This window comes from Castor canadensis, chromosome 7 (genome assembly GCF_047511655.1).
Source record: "Castor canadensis chromosome 7, mCasCan1.hap1v2, whole genome shotgun sequence".
NCBI classification, from domain to species: domain Eukaryota; kingdom Metazoa; phylum Chordata; class Mammalia; order Rodentia; family Castoridae; genus Castor; species Castor canadensis.
Window position 1 is genome coordinate 34,557,662 of NC_133392.1, and position 19,151 is coordinate 34,576,812.

Consider the following 19,151-nt stretch of genomic DNA (forward strand, 5'->3'; position numbering starts at 1 on the left):
ACAACTATAAATAACAAAAAATTAATATCACATTCATCCAGGTTTCAGGCCAAATTGATCACTTCCCCCATAAATGCCAGTGATATCCTTTATAGTTCAGGAATCATTCTCTGACTCACAAATCAAGAGAGCCCCCTCACATGACCCCTGGGATACCCTCTTCACCTTTCTTGAGCTCTAAAATCATATGCCAGTGAAACAGATGATAGAGATCCATTTTTCACTATGACACTGGAGAAGATGTTAAACATAATTAGAGCACTGCTGAATACTATTAGAAAGATCTCATATTGTTGATCATGGGCCTTTACAGTAAGTTCCTCTTAAACTGTTTATTTTTTCTTTTAAATATGCTGAGGTTCTGGAGAGTGCAAAGTTTGACTCTTTAATTTACAATTGTTAGACCCTTCTGTGGGGGCACAGCTGCTTGAGTGAAAGGATGCCAGTTAAGCAGCCAGACTGTGCTCATGCCAGAAATGATTGCCTTGAAATAAATACACCCTGGCAGGAAGAGTAATGAACAAAATCACTTCTAATTTAATAGATTTCAAAATCTAAAAAGGGATAATAACAAATGAAATTTGTAATGATTGAGATGTTCATTTGTGTATGTCCTGGAGAATAAATGTATCAAAGTGCCATCACACTTATATTGAGTGTAAAACAATGTGTGGAATGTAGAAAAGTAATAGAAAAGAAGATGGTTTGGGAAAATTTGTTCTTGTTGTGGAGAAAAGAATAATACTCAGAATACGTGCATATTAATATGAAGGCATTAATTAATGCTTGGCTCTAAGTTACAAGCATAAAGCAAAAATAATATTTCAAGTTTTATTTTTTCTTCATAGTAATATCCCTCAGTATGAGTTGTTCTGTCAAAATTCTACAGGTTAGAGGTACTCTTGGACATTGTTTTTCTATTTTGAATTCATACATCCAGAAATAATGGGTGACAGTTAAAGGGATTATCTACCATCCACCCTTTTATGTTCCCAATGCTTATTATTCTGTGGATCAGCATATAGTTTAGGATTCCATTCTCTTTAATTTCTCACTTCAATTATTCACAAAAAAGGAAAGGCTGAGAATGGGCCCCAAATTAAAAATTCTTATTAATAACATAATGAAGAGAAATGGATCTGAATTTTCACATGAAAATCATCTCACTGCTTTACAGTGATAATATATCAGTAACTCAGCATTAGGTACATATTAGCATTTGGAATGGTCACTATAACTATTACCTCAGGAATAGCAGTTATATTTATACAGTGATTCGAGAAACCCTTCAGAATGGACATTGGGAGTTTCTTGGACCTTGACAGAAGAAGATATAGCAGGAGAAGTGTGGGAAGACATTCCTCATGGGGAAGAGAGGTAACTGATGTCACAGAAGAAAGATACTAGATGACGCAGAGTGGGTATGAGGGTGGCACAGAAGCATTGTTAATTGGGATGGTGTTCAGGTTTTTTGGGTCAACCAAATATTTCAGGTTGGAATTCTATAAAATGGTGGTCAGGAGTAAAAACAGTTCCATTAAGGCCAGACCCTCTCCCACACAAATCTGTTTTCCTGAAAACAAAACATAAACAGGGTGTAGTTAATCCCAGTATGTATCTTTGAGTATAAGAAGCACTGCATTTCCAACTGGCACAATGGATTATGACTAACTGATGAATTATTGCATAGATGGTTGGATGGACATAAGGACAGCAAATAGGTTAAAGGAGAAATGATGGAAATATTTGTTACCACCTTCTTAGGAAATGTTAATGTGATATTAACAAATAGTTCATTGAAATATATTTATTGAATATCAGGTTCATTATATCTCTTTATTAATTATTTCACATTGTTAATGTTGAAGTCTCAAGTGTCCATCCATACTCTTCTAGAAACATATTTACATGGCTAGTGTTTTCTGTTCCCAATTTAATGTTCCACAGTTTTCTTTCCCATTTTCATATACACCATTCAGAGCTGAAATATACGTACTTTTTAAAAATTAATATGCAACAAACCATGCTATTGTGTCATACTACTCCATTTGGATTAGATGCACACTTTCTTCATAAAGTACATAAGACTAGTCAAATTTCATTTCCTTTTTGAAATACCCTCAAGCAAAAAATATCTTTTCCTCAGTATGTTCTTGAATATTGTGTTTGATTTATATTTTCCTTAAAGCATGGATTACCTGGCATCACAATTTTCCATATATTATTTTACTTTTCCCTTGTGTTAACATGTGAAGTCTGTTTTTCTGGAGGGGAGGGGGTGATACTGGAATTTTGAACTTAGGCCTTGCATTTGCTAGGCAAGTTCTCTGTTACTTGAGCCATACATCTGACCATTTTGCTTTAAGTAATTTTCAGATAAGGTCTCACAATTTTTTCCAGTCTTAACTCTGACTATTAGCCCTCTTTGTATACCACCAGCATAGCTGGGATGAGAGGTGTGTGCCACCCCACCTAGCTTGTTATTTGAGATACTGTGCAGCTAATTTTTTTTCAACCCTGGCTTCAAACCCCAACCAACCTTTATCTACCTCCTAAGTATCTGGGATAACTGGCTTGGGCCATCATGCCTGCCCCCACAAACAGGAATTCTTGAAGATAAATTTCTGTCCTTGCCATCATGGTATACACAGTAGCAGTTAGAATGTAGATATGAAAAGTCATAGTATCAATGAAGGAAGTTCCATGTTTAGAGTCTCAGCACAAACATTGTACAAGTGGAGATACAATATCCAAAATTTCTGATTCTGATTGGAAGAATGGCAATGTCTTCTGTAATCACAGCAAAGTATCCTGCTATATCTTTAATATGTCCAGAACCTCTTGGCTATATGACAGTTTTTGTTATTGTTTACTGCATGCAAATGTCTGGCTCCTGTGGTTCATTACCTCCTTTAAAATTCCATGCTTTTTCTTCTTTCCACTTTTTCTAAGAAGAGTCTCAAATGTCACTTTTATGCTTATAATGTTAATCCATTTTATGCTTCATGGTGAGGTATGAGAGATCAGAAAGATAGCACCTTCTACACAATAAACTGACCCCAGTAATCTGTGTTTCCTTCTCTCTCTTCAGAGGTCAACTGGATTGCAATCAACTAATTCTTCTTTTTCCTTAATTGGATATGAGGTCCTTTGGTCCTATATTGTGCTTTTGGAGAATTGTTCCTCCACAGGTTATACTTGGTAGTGAGGTGAACACCACAATACAGAAAAGACTCAATGAAGCTACAGAGTGATATTGATTTTTCTCGTGGATAAGGAAATTTTATTATTTTTAAATTCTACCTTGATTTCTTCAGTACTGCATGATGTATCTACAGTAAAAATGCAAGTAACTATACTCTAGCTTTCTCATTTTAAAGACGTGGGTCAACAATCTAAATCCGTACTACTTTAGTCCAATGAAGATATGCCATGAGTATGAAAGTGCATGGGCATTGGGAATGGTGCTCTTGCCACGAACAGACAGCATATCTACTAACCCCAGAAGAGGTGCCATGTAAGCTCAGTAGATCATCCAAAGTTATTCTTTATGCTGAAGCATATATGAAACGGTATAAAGAAGATATTTTTCTTAAAGTTGCCACTGTCATCTACTAACTGGCTGGAGTCAAATATCTCTGGATTAAGGAACCTTTTTGTTGTCTAACAGTACAGAAGTTGATGTTAATATGATTGTGCCCTAAAAACAGATAAGCCAAGTTACAAGGAAGTCATAGAGCTAAATGCTACAATGGAAATCAGTAAGTTAGATATTTTGGTCTATACAAAGGAAACTGTGTCCAAAGAGAAATGGTTACTTTTTCAGTAAGACAGATAATATAACAAACACAATGGATTTGAAGCCATTGACCATGTTCTTTAAGTGTGAACCTACTTTTAATAACACTTGAAATACTAAGTTCTTGAGTATTTGGTACCAAAGTTTCTGAATCTCTTCAGCTTTTCATCAAGCTTGGAAGATTCCGGTTGAATATGAAATGTCTAGAATCTGTGTTCACAGGACTTTTATAAGTAAACATTTGATCTATTTAACAATGTGCTCTTCTGGATTGAAAACATGTCCAAAACAAGTGTGAAACTATTTAATGTTTACTACTTCAATGTGTTTTGTCTTAATTTTAACTATGGAGTTCTTTATTATAAACTAAGCCATGAGAAAACAAAAGTGGTGATAAAAATAGAAAATTCTTCACTTTGTAGCATTTAAGGTATGTATCTTCAGTTCAGGCAAAGATATCTGAGACAGAAGAGTAGGAAAAGTGATTTAGGAAATTGCAACTAATCTTAGAGTACTATAGCATTGATTTTTATTATTTATGTATGAAAGTCAGTCCTCTCAAATGGAGACATCTGCCACATACCAATTTATTAAATTAGGCAAGCTGCATACTCAATTATGATAGAAGCAATATTGGTTTTCCCACCCCACCACTGTTAGTCATTGTCATGGGCAAAGGATCTACGTAGTTTTCTTCCAAAATCATATCTAGGGTTTAGTCTATAAAAAGTAAGGACATAAAGACAACTTAAGGCATATTTAAAAGGCTGCTGGCTTGACTCTACAAGGAGTTTTTCATATTGAAACACACAAAGAAAAAGGAATTAATTGTTCCTGATTATGTGAAACAAAAGAGAAGAGATATTCACATTAAGTATGGCTTAGTGTCAAATGCCTGCAATCCTAGCAGGTGGCTAAATCAGGGTCATTGCTAATTAAGACCAGGTTAGATTATCCATGGAAACTGTGTCTAAAAAATTAATTAATTTAGGAAAAGATAGCCACACTGTGTGCCTGTTTCCTGAATGGGCACTGAATTATACCCAATAGCCAAAAATACAAATTCTTTTCAGCAGTCCATGGAACCTTTTCCAAAATTGATAATTTTTTAGGAAAGAAAGCAAATCTTTACAAAGAGAAGAAAATTCAAATAACATCATTGAGGTTCTATGTCACCCTAGTCAGAATGGCTATCATCAAGAAACAAACAACAGTAAATGCTGGTGGGAAGTCACAATTGGTGGAAATGTCAATTAGTTCTGCTACTGTGGGAATCAGTATGGAGGTTCCTTAAAAAGCTGAAAAGAGAACTGCCATTTTATCCTACTATATTACTTCTAGGAATTTATTAAACAAATATAAGGCAACATACAGTTGAGGTAGCTGCACACTTTTGTTTGTAGCCACACTATTCACAATACCCAAAATGTGGAATCACTTATATGCCCACTAACCAATGGTTAATCAACCAATGGTTGAGTATTACTCAACCATTAAGAAGAATTGAATCATGTTATTTCCAGGAAAATGGATGCTAAACAAAATAATTCTTATTGAGAAGGACAAATACTTCATATTCTATCCCATATGTGGAATTTAATCCCTAAAACAGAATGTCAGGTATGTAAAATAGCTTGTGTTTGAGGATGGGCTTCACTGGGAGGTGGCTGGGCAAAAGGGAAGGGTGTGTGCATTGATGAGAGAGGAATGTGTGTAGCATGTGATAAAACAGTACACTCTAGGCTTATGAAATAATCTAGATGAGATGGGGCCCATTTAGGGTGCTGTGGCCATAGACTATAATCTAGATTTATATTTTTACTCACAGAAATATTTGGTTCAAAATTACCCTTATTCTTTTTTCTTTAAAGAAGAAATTACTAACTACAGATTAATTAAAATTAGTAATAGAGAAAATGATCAAGAAGATTTAGGAAATTGTATAAATACTTACACTGTTGATAATGTCATATTAGTGAAAACTCCAAAGTGTGAATGCAATTATTATTAAATAGGATAGTGGTTGTTTTAAGGGTGTCATATCTTGTAAACATTATAGAGTAGAGAGCTAGATATAATAAAGCCATTATATACAGAATTTAATTGTATTTAAGTATGAATATTTTGAATACACAAGTAAAGAAAATTCTATCCCCATGTTTACGTATAAAAGCTCTATATGTTTTTTGAAAATTATTCCCTTGAATGTTTTAATCAGATAATTTAATGAAAAGTATCATTGCGATAGGGGCTGGCAGAGCTGATCAAGCAGATAGAGTGCCTGTCTATAACTCTACTGGAAAGTATAAAAGATCCAAAAATAAGCCCATGCATTTACTTCCTTCTGATTCTTGAAAATTGTATCAAAAACACAGTGGGAAAATAATAGCCTGTTGAGCAACTTATATAAAACAGTATATCAATATGTGGAAGATCGAAAGTAGACCCCTATCTCTCATGCTGTACAAAAATCAAATCAAAATAGATCAAAAACATTAAAGAAGAATATAAAACTTTGAAACTGCTATTCTAACCTAGAAGATATAAGCACAAGCAATGAATTCCCAATACTTGGGAAATAAGAGTAAGAATTGCCCAATTGAATTGCACTAATTAAAAAGTATTGACACAGCTGAGAAAAGAATCAACAGAGTGGAAAGATATCCTACAGTATGGGAAAAATATTCATCTGAGAGATTAATATCTAGAACATATAAAGAACTCAAATATTAAATAACAAAAAATAATCAAACAAATAAATGGGAAAAGGAACAGAACAGTTTTAAAGAGAAGTAGCAATTGTCAATAAATACATGATATTTTTGTTATTCTTTATTGTGGTTTGGTTCATTGTTGTCATGTTTTAGTTTTACTTGTTGATTTGTCTTCCTCTATAGTTATTTTATTGTGTTCTCTCTCACTATTATTTCTCTTTCTTGTGGAACTGGTGTTTGAACTCAGGGCTTCATGCTTGCAAAGTAGGTATTATATCACATAAGCCAAGCCTCTAGTCCATTTTTCTCTGGTTATTTTGGAGATAGAGTCTGTCAAATCATTTGCGTAAACTGGCCTCAAACCAGGAACATTCTGCTCTCAACCTCTCAAGTAGGTAGGATTACAGGTGTGAGGCACTGGACCCTGGTTCTTAATATTACTTTTCATAGCTCCATCCTTATAATTTCCCCAACTTTCTTACATTGCTTCTATCCCATATCCACTCTTCCACTTTTTAGTAATAAATTATTAATAATACTCTTAATTAATTTATTTTTTTAGTCTTCCTTGTGATTGTCATGAAGTTTTTTTTGTAATTATTCTTTTATTCACATGTGCATACATTGGGTCATTTCTTCAACCTTCCCCCTATCCCCCACCCTCTACCCCCTTCCTCCCTCAGTTCCAGGCAGGTCCTGTTCTGCCTTTATCACTAGTTTTGTTGAAGAAAAGAGACAAGCCTAATAAGGAAGACAAAGCATTTTTGCTAGTTGAGTTGTGGATAGCTATACAGAAATATTCCTAGCATTGCTTTCATGTACACATGTTATAACCCATGTTGATTCATCTGTAACTGATCTTTACCCTGGCTACTGATCCCCTTCTCATGATAATCTCTGTTGATTAAAAGTTTCTGTATTAGCTCCTCTGGAGTGGGGAAATCAAATGCTTTCATGTTTTGTTTTTTCTACCTATATCACCCAAATGTGCTCTCCCCTTATCATGTGATCCAAGTCCAATCACATTGCTGCATTTGCCCTAGATCTAAAGTCCACATATGAGGGAGAACATATGATTTTTAGTCTTCTGAGCTTGGTTGACCTCATTCAGAATGATGTTTTCTAGTTCCATCTATTTACCTGCAAATGATAAGATTTCATTTTTCTTCATAGTTGAGTAAAAGCCATTGTGTACAAGTACCACATTTTCTTGATCCATTCATCAATAGTGGGGCATCTTGGTTGTTTCCATAACTTGGCTATTGTGCCTAATTTATTTATTTATTTGTTTCCACTAGATTTTTTGTTGTGCTGGATGGAGGTACATTGTGTCATTTAGAAAAGATCTTATAATAATCAAAAATATACTTTAATTCACCCCTGTAGCATTCTCCTTTATCCCCTTTACTGGAATAGTTTCAGCAGGTATCATTTTTCCATTTACAAACATGTGTACATAGTATTTGAACTATATTCACCCACCCCCAGATGTTTCCCATCTCCTCTCTCCTTCCATGGGGCCAATCTTCCACAACCAAGCAAGACCTATTACACCTTCCTGCTCCCCAATTTTTAATACTCCTAATTTATATTCCTAATTTATGTTACAAAAATCATAGATCCTTTCTTTAGTAGACTAAGTGGGGGTAGAGGTAAAGTGGCCATGTCTTTACTAGATTTAAATAATTGATTATTTTTTAATTACTAATTTTGTCAATTATGTCTGCAGTCTCTCCTGTGAGTGGTAATGAGAATCATCAGTACCATGAGATCCAGGAATTGTAACCATGAAACACAAGAAATATAAAAGTAGGCAACATGACTTTTTTAAAAGCACATACTCCCCAATAACTGAATTTGAATATACTGAAATGGATGAAATACCAGAGAAGGAATTCAAAATTGTAAGCTTAAAAATGATCAGTGGCTTCAAATACCATTAAAAGAAAAAAATGAATAAAACATTGATGTTGATTTAAGCCCTAGATATGAAAGTAAAAAATGTGGATGAAAATTTATAAGGAATTTGAGATTATGGAAAAAACCAGAAATTTTGGAATGAATCTCAATAAAGATATATATAAACAAGAATAATCACAACTTTCAAGAACTCTGGTACAGGATAAATAAACCAAACATAAGAATCATTGGGGTGGAATAAGGAGTTGAAATAGAAACTAATGGCATAGGAAACCTATTCAATGATATTATTCAGAAAATTTCACAAATAAAGGTAAAATGATGACATGAAATTACAAGTAGCACTTAGATTCCAGGTTCATATTACCAGAACTGGATATATCTTCATTACATTGTGTCCAAATGCCCAGACTACACCACAAAAAATAAAGGATAATGAAACCTGCAAAATAACACCAACTTAATTAAAAAGCCAAACATATCAGAATTATTTCACACCTCTCAGAAGAAACATTTAATTTTATGAAACAATACATCTCTAGACCTGAGAGTAAATAAATGCCAACCATGATTAGTATATTCAGCAAAGGTATCCTTTTACACTGATAGAGAAATAAAGACCTTGAAATATAAGTACAAATGAAAGCAATTCATGAACAGAAAGTCTTGTTTCAGAAGATAATGAAATCCAACACAGAGATGAGGAAGGAAGAAAGAAAAACATAAGAGGCTAGAGGGTAAGAAAGAATAAATTTCATGAGAGGAATAGACAGATATGTGAGAATTAGAAAAAAATCAAAACTGCTCAGCTTACTACACTAGCAACGTCATAAGTGGATCAAGGAGAAAGAAAGAAAGCAACACTACTCAAATCAACTAGGATAGCAAACCAAGAAAATCACAAGAAAAAGGAATACCTTTCAACCACAACCCCAAATGTAAATGCTCTTAAGTATTCAATGAAAAGATAAAGGCTATTGGATTGTAGTAAAATAAAGATCCAACTCATTGTGGAACAAACAAGAAACACACCTACCTCACACATAAGCTGAAAATGAAAGAATGTAAAGTGACATGCCCAGCAAGTAGCATTTGAGAATAAGCAGGTATACTTATACACATACCAGGAAATATAGACTTCAAACCAATATTACTCAGAAGATATAAATAAGGTCAGTGCCTAGTAATACAGGGAGCAATTCATCAGTAAGATATGATGGGGACTGTGGAGCATTTGGGAACTCACCACGCCTACTGATGACTTCTAGTGGCTGTCAGGGCTTCCTAGTTCACAAGAAAGGGAAATTCTAAACAGAAAGCAGCACAAAAAGAAACAATTGACTGTTGACTATCCTTTCCCTCAACTCACATATAACACCAACTTGTACACTAGGAAACATGAGAGATTTCAAAACCTGATAATCTTGGCTTTTAAGATAATATTTGTCTACTGAACTATCACAACACAGTAATGAGAAACTGCACCTAAACCCTACCCATACATAGTCCAACCTGAATATTGAGAATACTTGAATACAAACTACAATTGGTTAAAACTACTAACAATGGCTTATTCTCAGATATTCAAAATCTAATGTAGAAACACAAGATCTATGAAAGAAAAAGCAATATGATTACTCCAAAAGAAAACATCTTCACAAAACAGGCTCTATATTGAAGTGGAAGAAATCCTAGACGAAGACTTCAAAAGAATGATTATAAGAATGTGTAATTTAATGTGCAATTAAAGAGGACACACATAAGAACCAGAATGAATTCAAAGAAAACACAAACAAATAATTAAAGAGAATACAAACAAACAGCTTAAAGAAATAAAATAGGTGCAGATAGATGCTGGAGAAGATGAAAGGTAAATTAAATAAATATGCATTCTGAAAAAAATCAATTTTAAATTCTGTAAATGAAAAGTTTAATGATTAAAATATGAACTCATTTGAAATCCTGTCAAATAGACTGGGTCATTTTGACAATAGAATATCAAGCTTTGAAACAAGTTGGATGAGCTAAAACATTTAGAAAAGATAAAGAAAAAAACAAAGTGTAAGCAGACCATGCAAGACCTGTGGGACACCACTATAGCACCAATCCTATGACTCACTGATTTAGGACAAGAAGAATCTATGCAAGCTAAATGTGTACATTGAAAATACATTCAAAACTGAATAGGAGAAAAATCCCCAAATGCTGAGAAAGAGATGATAATTCAGGTACAGGTGTCCCTTAGAACACCAAACACATAAAACCAGAAAAAAACATATCTTCATGTAATATTATAATGTAAAAATAGGTATAGAGAACATGGAAAGAATATTGAAAGCATAAGAGAAGCTCCAAGTCACATATTAAGACATCCCAACAGAATAACAGATTTTTAAATGGGAATAAAAACTAGGAGGGCAAAAATGATGTATTCTGAGCCCTAAAATAAATACAGTCTTAATTACTTTACCCAGCACAACTGTCCTACATGATTGATAGAAAAGTAAAACTTTCCATGATAAATAAAACCTAAGTTAATTCATGACATTTTACAACACTGCAGAAGATTATTAAATGAGTCAAAAAAACAGAAGTGAAAGTTAAATATAGTCATGAAATGTGGGAAAGAATAAATGTCACTATAAAAAAGAAGAGAAAATGATGACTAGGAATCAGTAAAATATTCTGAAACCAAAAAATGATAGGAATTACTATAGGCCTTTTAATAACAACAATGAATGTCAAAGGTCTAGATTTTAATATCAAAAACAGAGACTAATGTAAGTGATTAAGAAAGTATGCCTGTCAGAAACACACGAGAGGGGCAAAAATTCATAGGCTTAAAGTGAAAGGAGTAAAGGAAAAAAGAGTCCCAAATACAAGTAGAACTAAGTATCTATACTAACAACAGATAAAGCACACTTCAAACCAAACTCATTCAAAGTTGTAAAAGAAGTTCACTATTAATAAAAAGGAGAATACATCAATAACATTTGCAAATATATGGATGTATATATATATATATATGTATAATCTATATATCTATGAAGGGGGCGCTGTTTTTGCTCTTCCTCCCTTGCTAGAACGAGGTTTTTCTCTCTCTCTCCTTGGTTATTACTGGCTCTAACTGGGCTTAAGTGGAGGCAACTGGAGATTTTAGAGAAGATACAGGATAGACAGACAGAAAGAAATAAATTTGGGGTCAGATGTCTTGTACGCCTAGCTGGAGACACACAACCCTCATTGCTTCTTTTTCTCTATCTTGATTTTTTAAGGCCTTGCTTCTTGCAGTTCTTTAAAACCTTGCTTCTAAAGCCTTCTTTAAAACCTTGCTTAAAACCTCTTTCCTTAGGCTCAAACTGTCCCATGTTTGCTCTTAGCTTATCTTTAGTTTAATTGCTCTTAAAGTCTTTTGTCCCCAGGCTTGCACTGTCCAATCTTCCTTTAGCTCTCTCAAAGCCTCAGTGCTCAAACTTACAAACAGCTGGGCCTTCAACATGCATATGCATAACTCTTAAAGTCTCTGTCCTTAGACTTGCACTGTGCACTGTCCAGGTTTTCTTTGGCTTTTCTTTAGCTGCAGCTTTCCTAAGGCCCATGTATGAAGTTCTTTCTCAGCTTTGCTTTCTGAAGCCTGTGCTAAAGTTCTCTGTACAGACTTTCTATCAACCCCTCTTTAGCGTTTTCCCTTCAGCAATTTTTCCCTTTAATAATTCTTTTCCCTTCCAAAAGCTTCCCACACCAAAAAGCCCAAAGTAAAGCCCCAAAAGGCACAAGCCAAAAGCAAAAAGCAAAACCCCCTCTTCCTCTTTCAGGGGTCTTTTATAGCAGCAAACGGGGTGGCACCACGGGGAGGGGATGTTCTATGTTTCCCTGTTTTGTGATCCAGGGCTGTTCCTGTGTAGGTGTATAGGTAGTAGCAATTAACCGCACCTCACCTTGCTTGTGCCCAGTTCTCATAGGCTTTAATCCACTCCCCACATATCTATGTGTGTATATATAGAGATACAGATATATATGTATATCTATTTGTATTACAGATTTTATAAAATAAACACTACTGTATGTTAAAGCATTAGAAGAACACAGCACAGGAATGTTCAGTGACAACAGTTCCCTACTCTGACCTGTGATACATCATTTAGACAAAAAGATCAACAAAGAAATATTATTATTAACCAAATTTCTAGACAATTTGACTTACCAGACATATATAAAATATTGTCCTAAAAGTGAGAGAGTTTAAATTAATCTCAGCAGCACATGGAAATTTCTCTAATATAGTTCATATTTCAGGACGTAAAACAAGTCTTAAATATGTAAGATACTTTAAATAGCTTCCTGTATTTTATCAGACCACAAGAAATTTAAAGTAGAAATCAATAGCAAAAGACACAGAAAATATACACACACATGAAGACTACAATTTTGAGTTATCAGTGGGTAATCAAATATCTAAGAAGATAAATTGACAACTGTTTCACTGATTTGTTGTATTTTTTAGTAACCATGTCATTAATTTCTGCCCAGATAGTCTTAATTTTTAAAAATTTGCTAATTTGGGAATAGCCTTTTTCTTATTTTTCTATGATCTTGAAGTGAATCATTATGTTACTTATTTGAGATACTGCTGATTTTTTAATGCAAGGGCTCATATCTATAAACTTTCCTCTTAGCATTTCCTTTGTTCTGCCCCAAAGGCTATTCTGAATGATGACAACTATGCCCATATCTTCAAGGATCTTCATTGTATTTGTCTCTGAAGGTTTTAAAGTTCTATTCATTTTCATTTAATTCTTTGAATTAATTTTTGTACAGGTGACAGAGGTCTAGTTTCAATCTTCCACATGTGTATACCCAGTATTCCCAACACTGCTTGTTGAAGAGACTGATCATTCTGTTCTTTTCCATTTGTGAATGATATGTTTTTGTTCCAGTACCAGGCCATTTTTGTTATAGCTTTGTGGTTTAATTTATACTGACAGGCATTGTGATATCTCTAGCATTTCACTTTTTCTCAAGCTTGCTTTCACAATTCAGTGTTTTTCATTTAGATAAACATATATTTGGCTAATAATTATAACATCAGTTGATAAAAATTTAGGCCAGATAATTTATAAACTGCAGAATCTTAGTGGTTCCAGGTGTCACGATTCCATTAATTTATAATTTGACTTGCACGGCTCTGAATTCCAAAATAAGCATGCCACGTTATTTTGAATAAAACAAGCTCAGTTATCTTTCTGTAAAAGTAGAAACTTTTATGCCCTAAGAATGAGTTGTTCCTACTCTGATCCTACTTCTTTTAACTGAAGTGAGATTCTTTCATGGACCTTTCCTTTCAAAGAATAGAAAATACTTAGGTCATTTAAAGAAAGTAGGTACATTTGAAATAAACTACATTAAATTTTTCTTTGTTTTGAAGAAATTAGCAAATATGAGATTGTCAGAAAGAAATCAGTAGATTTGAAAAGTTTTAACTGACCCTGACTTCTACTGTGTTTCACTTATCACTGCTCTATTTTTTCCTCAGCATCACAAAGACCTGATCACTCTATATTTATATTAAGCCTTGAAGTGTGCTCAAGTTGGATGCTCTTTCAATATAGGCTTATGAATTTCCTACACTTGATATATACTTTAAAATCAGATTTTCAGTACCTAAAATGGAAGTCACCAGAATTTCTATCAGCATTAAATTGTATCTAGAGTTTGAATGAAGAATGCTGGGAACAATAATGAATCTTCATATTCATGCACAAAGTATATCTCCTATTTGTTTATTTATTTTGTGTTTTGAATTTTTTTTGGACTACGTGGGATTTTCAATATAGACCATTATGTAATCTTTAAACAATAAAATGTTTTGTTTCTTTCCATCTAGTAAGCATAAGCTTTGTTTCTTTCTTATTGTGTTAGGACTTTCATTATAATGTGAATAGTAATTTTAGAAGGAGACATCTTGCCTTCTTCTTTATCTTAGCCATAAAGAATCCAGGTTCTTACCTTAGTACTGATATTAGTTGTTAGATTTTATTTGAATTAGATTTATTTTTGACTGAAACATGAAGTATAAAATTCACACACATGGGCATTTGTGTGATGTTTTGATAGAGGTGCATATTCTGTAATGCTAAATCAAGTTACACATATTTAACTGTCCAAACTTTTATCATTTTCAATATTAGAAACATTAAAAAGTTCCTTTTTCTAGAGTTTTAAATTTATGGTCCTTTACTGTTATCAGTATTTACACTACCATGCATTATCACATTATAAATTATTATCCCATTTTAACAATAAGTTAGCATTCATTGCTCAAATTTTTGAGAGTCATCCATCCCACCTAACATTCCCAGGCTCTGGCAATCATTATTATAACATTAATTTTTGTGAGCTCAACTTTTTGATATCACAAGTGAGTGAGATTATGCAGTATTTCTCTCTCTGTGCCTGGCATAATTCCCTTAAGGTAAGGATGTCGAGTTCCTTTCATGCTATTTCTATTGAGATGATTTCTTTATTTCATTGTAGAAGAGCAACCCACTGTGAATGTGCTACACATTTTCTTTATCCATTCTTGAACTTTAGAGGTAATGGGACACAGGAACTACATCAAATAGACATGCTTTGGAGTACAACACAATGACATAACAAACTTTTTTTTTTTCCAGTGACACTGGACTTGGAATTTGGGACCTTTTGCTTATGACCAGGTATTCTATCACTAAGCTCATGGACTCAGTACTATTTTCTTTTGTTCTTGTTTTTTAAGTCTTAGTATGTACTATTTTTACAGAGGTTTTCATTTGACATTCAGAAATGTGATTACAATATATCTTAATATTCATGCTTTTCATCATTCTCCCTCATTCCTCCTCAACCTTCCTAGAACAATTTCAACAGGTTTCATTATTCAAATATTCATCATGTATACAAATACATCAACCAAATACACTATCCTTCACATTCTCCATTTATATTCTCCCATCCCACACATAACTTCCCATGGACAAGGTCTGTGTTTGCTTCTTGCCCTTCATTTTTAAGTGTATATTGATTATTTAAGAGAATTTTGACTCTGTATGTCACACACATATATAATCCCACCTGCCTGATATATCTTATTTTCCAAACTTTCACTTTTCCTTTATGTGTGTCTTTGATTGTCAGGTCTATTTCGATAGCAACAGGCTTTGGGATCTTACTTTATGATCCAATAAGACACTTCTGTGTCTTTTGAAGGGGAGTTAAGTCCATTTACATTGCAGGTTACAATACTGGTTCTTGTGTTGCTATTGCTTTATTTGTAGGTTGAGTCTAGTGTTTATTAGTCTTTATTTTTGGAATTGTTCATCTTCAGGGTTGCTGGTTGATCATGCTTGCTACTTTCCTACTCTCATGGGTTCATCAGCCCCTTTTACCAGAATAACTTACCTTCAAAGATAATATTATATACATTTTCTTTAATTTGTTTTAAAATTGTTTCCCATTCTTTATTCTCAGCCTGTGATCCCACCTTTATTCTGGGCTGTACTCCCTGCAAACTGGTGTGCCCCATTGTTTTCCGGAATTGTTTTGAATATACAGATAAGAATCTATCAGGCAAGATAAGGCATGTTCAGGATTGTATGGCCATAGACAAGATAAGAGTTTTCTAATCTTCATGGACATACTGAATGAGGACCTTGAGATTCTAATCTCCTCATGGATTCTGATGAAGCTAAAAGTCCTTTATTCTTGAGAATAAATTTATAATCTTCTTTCAGACACTGCCCCAAAAATCTACATGGGCCAAACAGTGAAGTGAATGCCTTTACATGACCATGATATCTAGAACATCATGAAATGGGTATCTTGGAAAGACACCAAACTCTTTAGTTTATACCCAGGGAAACAATTCACAAATAGAGGAGTGGCTGTCAATACTATCAACTGTTGACTTTCCCTTTAAATCTCAATGGAGCACTCCTATATGTTCCATTTTTCATGTCCACATGGATTCCCAATCACTCAATGAACATCCAGTTCCTTTTTGAAAGTCCATTGTCATCATATTAATTTGCAGAAATATCTTTATTAAGAAAGAGAATATTATGCTCAGGCAGGGAGAATATTTGGGACAGTGAAAGTTACCAGGAGTCACTGTGTAGGTTAGAAGTGTTTGATAGTTCAGCTGTGATTCTAGTTGACAGGATATATGGGTAAGGAATGACAAAATGCTTAATTTTATGGTATATGAACCATAAAAATTCTCACCATTCACCCTGTGTTGAATTTGCATGTCTTACATTCTGTCTAATAATAATTGATTCCCAAGAAGTCACTTCCCTTTTAGGGAGCATGATTGAGTTTAAAGCCATTTTTGGATACTTTCAACTTCTAAAATATTAATTGTATATGTGAGGCTGTTGCTACAATAAAAACCACAGCTACTATCTTCATGGTTACCCACAAAGTTCCTTAACATATGTTGTCATCTAAAAATTTGGATTATAGCAATCATATCAAGTTATCCTTCAACATTGTAGGGAAATATTGATGTAAAACTTCAATATGTACATATAGACATGCTTTTAGAAAAAAGACATGAGTCTGGAAAACATTATCTTTGACTATTTGATCATACTCTTCATCCTCAAATTGTTTGTTGGCATACAGAATTATTTCACATGTACAATAAAAAATCTTCCTCAATATATGGAGTCAAAATGGTTGACTCCATATTGTATTCATAACTAGAGCTATATTTTCTATTTAGGGATTGTTATTATATATTCTTAATATACACATATATAAATTATGTGTTCTTTAACAATTGATTGTTTATTTCTTGCAGGTCTGCAATAAATTTCCTGCTCTCATTGATTATCTTCCAGGGAGTTTTAAAATATTGTTCAAAATTTTAGAAGTTATTTTATGGACTAAGTGAATGAACAGAAAGAAACATTGGATATAAACAATTCTTGGTACTTTATTGATTATTTCCTGATAAATGTTGACCAGGTAAAATTTTACACTAGTTGAGTTCTTTAACAGTTTCAGCATTTGTAGTTCTTTAATAGCTCTGTGTTAACTACAGAGTTTTAAATGGTCAGTGATGAACATTTAAAAAGAACATTAATATCCATTATATATGTAATATCCATTACATTATATTATGTGAATCAGCATTAGCTATCTTGGAAAACATAAAGTTAATTTGGTAAGTAATTTGGAAGATTGTGTTAAGTATATAAGTCAGAGAACCATTTAGAAAAACAAGGTCAAATTCACATACCATATAATTATCCATTTTTGTATGCTTCATTGATAATTAGTGCATACTTAATATTCTGCAAACACCAGCTCTGGTTACTTTCAATACTTTTCATCACTCTATAAAATTATACCATAGTCACTAAATAAATATGCCCCATTCCTTTACTCTATCATTACAAAATATTAATATGATTTCTGTCACTGAAGGTTATATCATATTAAATAAATCATTACATATGTGCCCATTACATTGTTACTTGTTTCATTTAGCATAATCTTTTAGAGGGTCATCTAATTTGTAGCAGGTCTCAGTGCTTCCTTTTTGTGGCTCTGTATTTTTCTTCTTTACATACACATGTACCACAAATAATTTATCACTAATCATTTAAGGACATTGTATTATTTTCAACTTCTGGCAATTATGAATAATAGTTATATGAATATTTGTTTCAAGTTTCTTCATGACGTGTTTTTATTTCCTTTCATTTCTTGACTATATGGTAATTTTATGATTAACTTTTGGTAAAACAATTTTTTCTACATCTACATGAGTTCATACTTACCAGTAATGTATGAATGTTTCTTTTCTCTAAATAATTGCCATTTTTTTGTATCTATGAAATCCAACCCACTGAGTGTGAAGTGGAATCTCATTTCAGATTTGACTTTCATTTCTTTAATGACCAATGATAGTGAACATCTTTTCATGTGCTGTTTTCAATTTCTATATCTTCTTCAGAAAAATGTTACTCACCTCCTTTGCCCAATTGCAATTGGGTTGTTCATTCAGATGTAAAAATTGCTTATGCATTATGGACATAAAACCTTTCCATAGGAATAACTTGAAAACATGTAACCCATTCTTTTGGTTGTCATTTCATAATCTTAATAATGTCCCTGAGTGCACAAATATTTGGATTTTGAAGAAATCTGGTTTATCCATTTTTGTGGCTTACGGCGACAAGTCTGTGAGTCCATTAACAAATCTGAAGATATAAAACTTAACCCCTATGTAAATCTTGGAAATTAATCACGTTTGTGTTGTTATCCAGTTGTTTAAAGATAATATGTTGAAGAGACTTTCTTTAGGTTGAATGGTTTTGGAAATTTTGATGGAAATGACTTGGCCATATGTATCCAGATACATTTCTAGATTTTACTACTTTTCCATTGGACTTTTCTTTTGCTTGTTTGAATAATTGATTGAAATGAAAAAAAAAATCTTTCAGTGTAGTCCAGGGTGGCACTGAACTCACGAGGTAGCACAGGCTGGCATGGACTGCTGATCAATCTCAACTCAGACCATTCCTGTGCTCATGACATGCATCTTTATGATTGCCTCCTTAAAGATACGATTACTATGGTTTTGCAGAGTTAGACAGTTGAGATCTCCCTATATAGTTGAATATGAATTTGAGAACTGTTTTTCACTTATCTTTAAAAAGAGCTAATGGAAT

At 33.3% G+C, this 19,151-nt stretch overlaps 1 pseudogene; it reads left to right on the forward strand.

The window, feature by feature from the left end:
- The window catches only part of LOC141424858 (cytochrome P450 2C18-like), a 408,512-nt pseudogene that overhangs the window by 78,267 nt on the left and 311,094 nt on the right, over positions 1 to 19,151 (forward strand).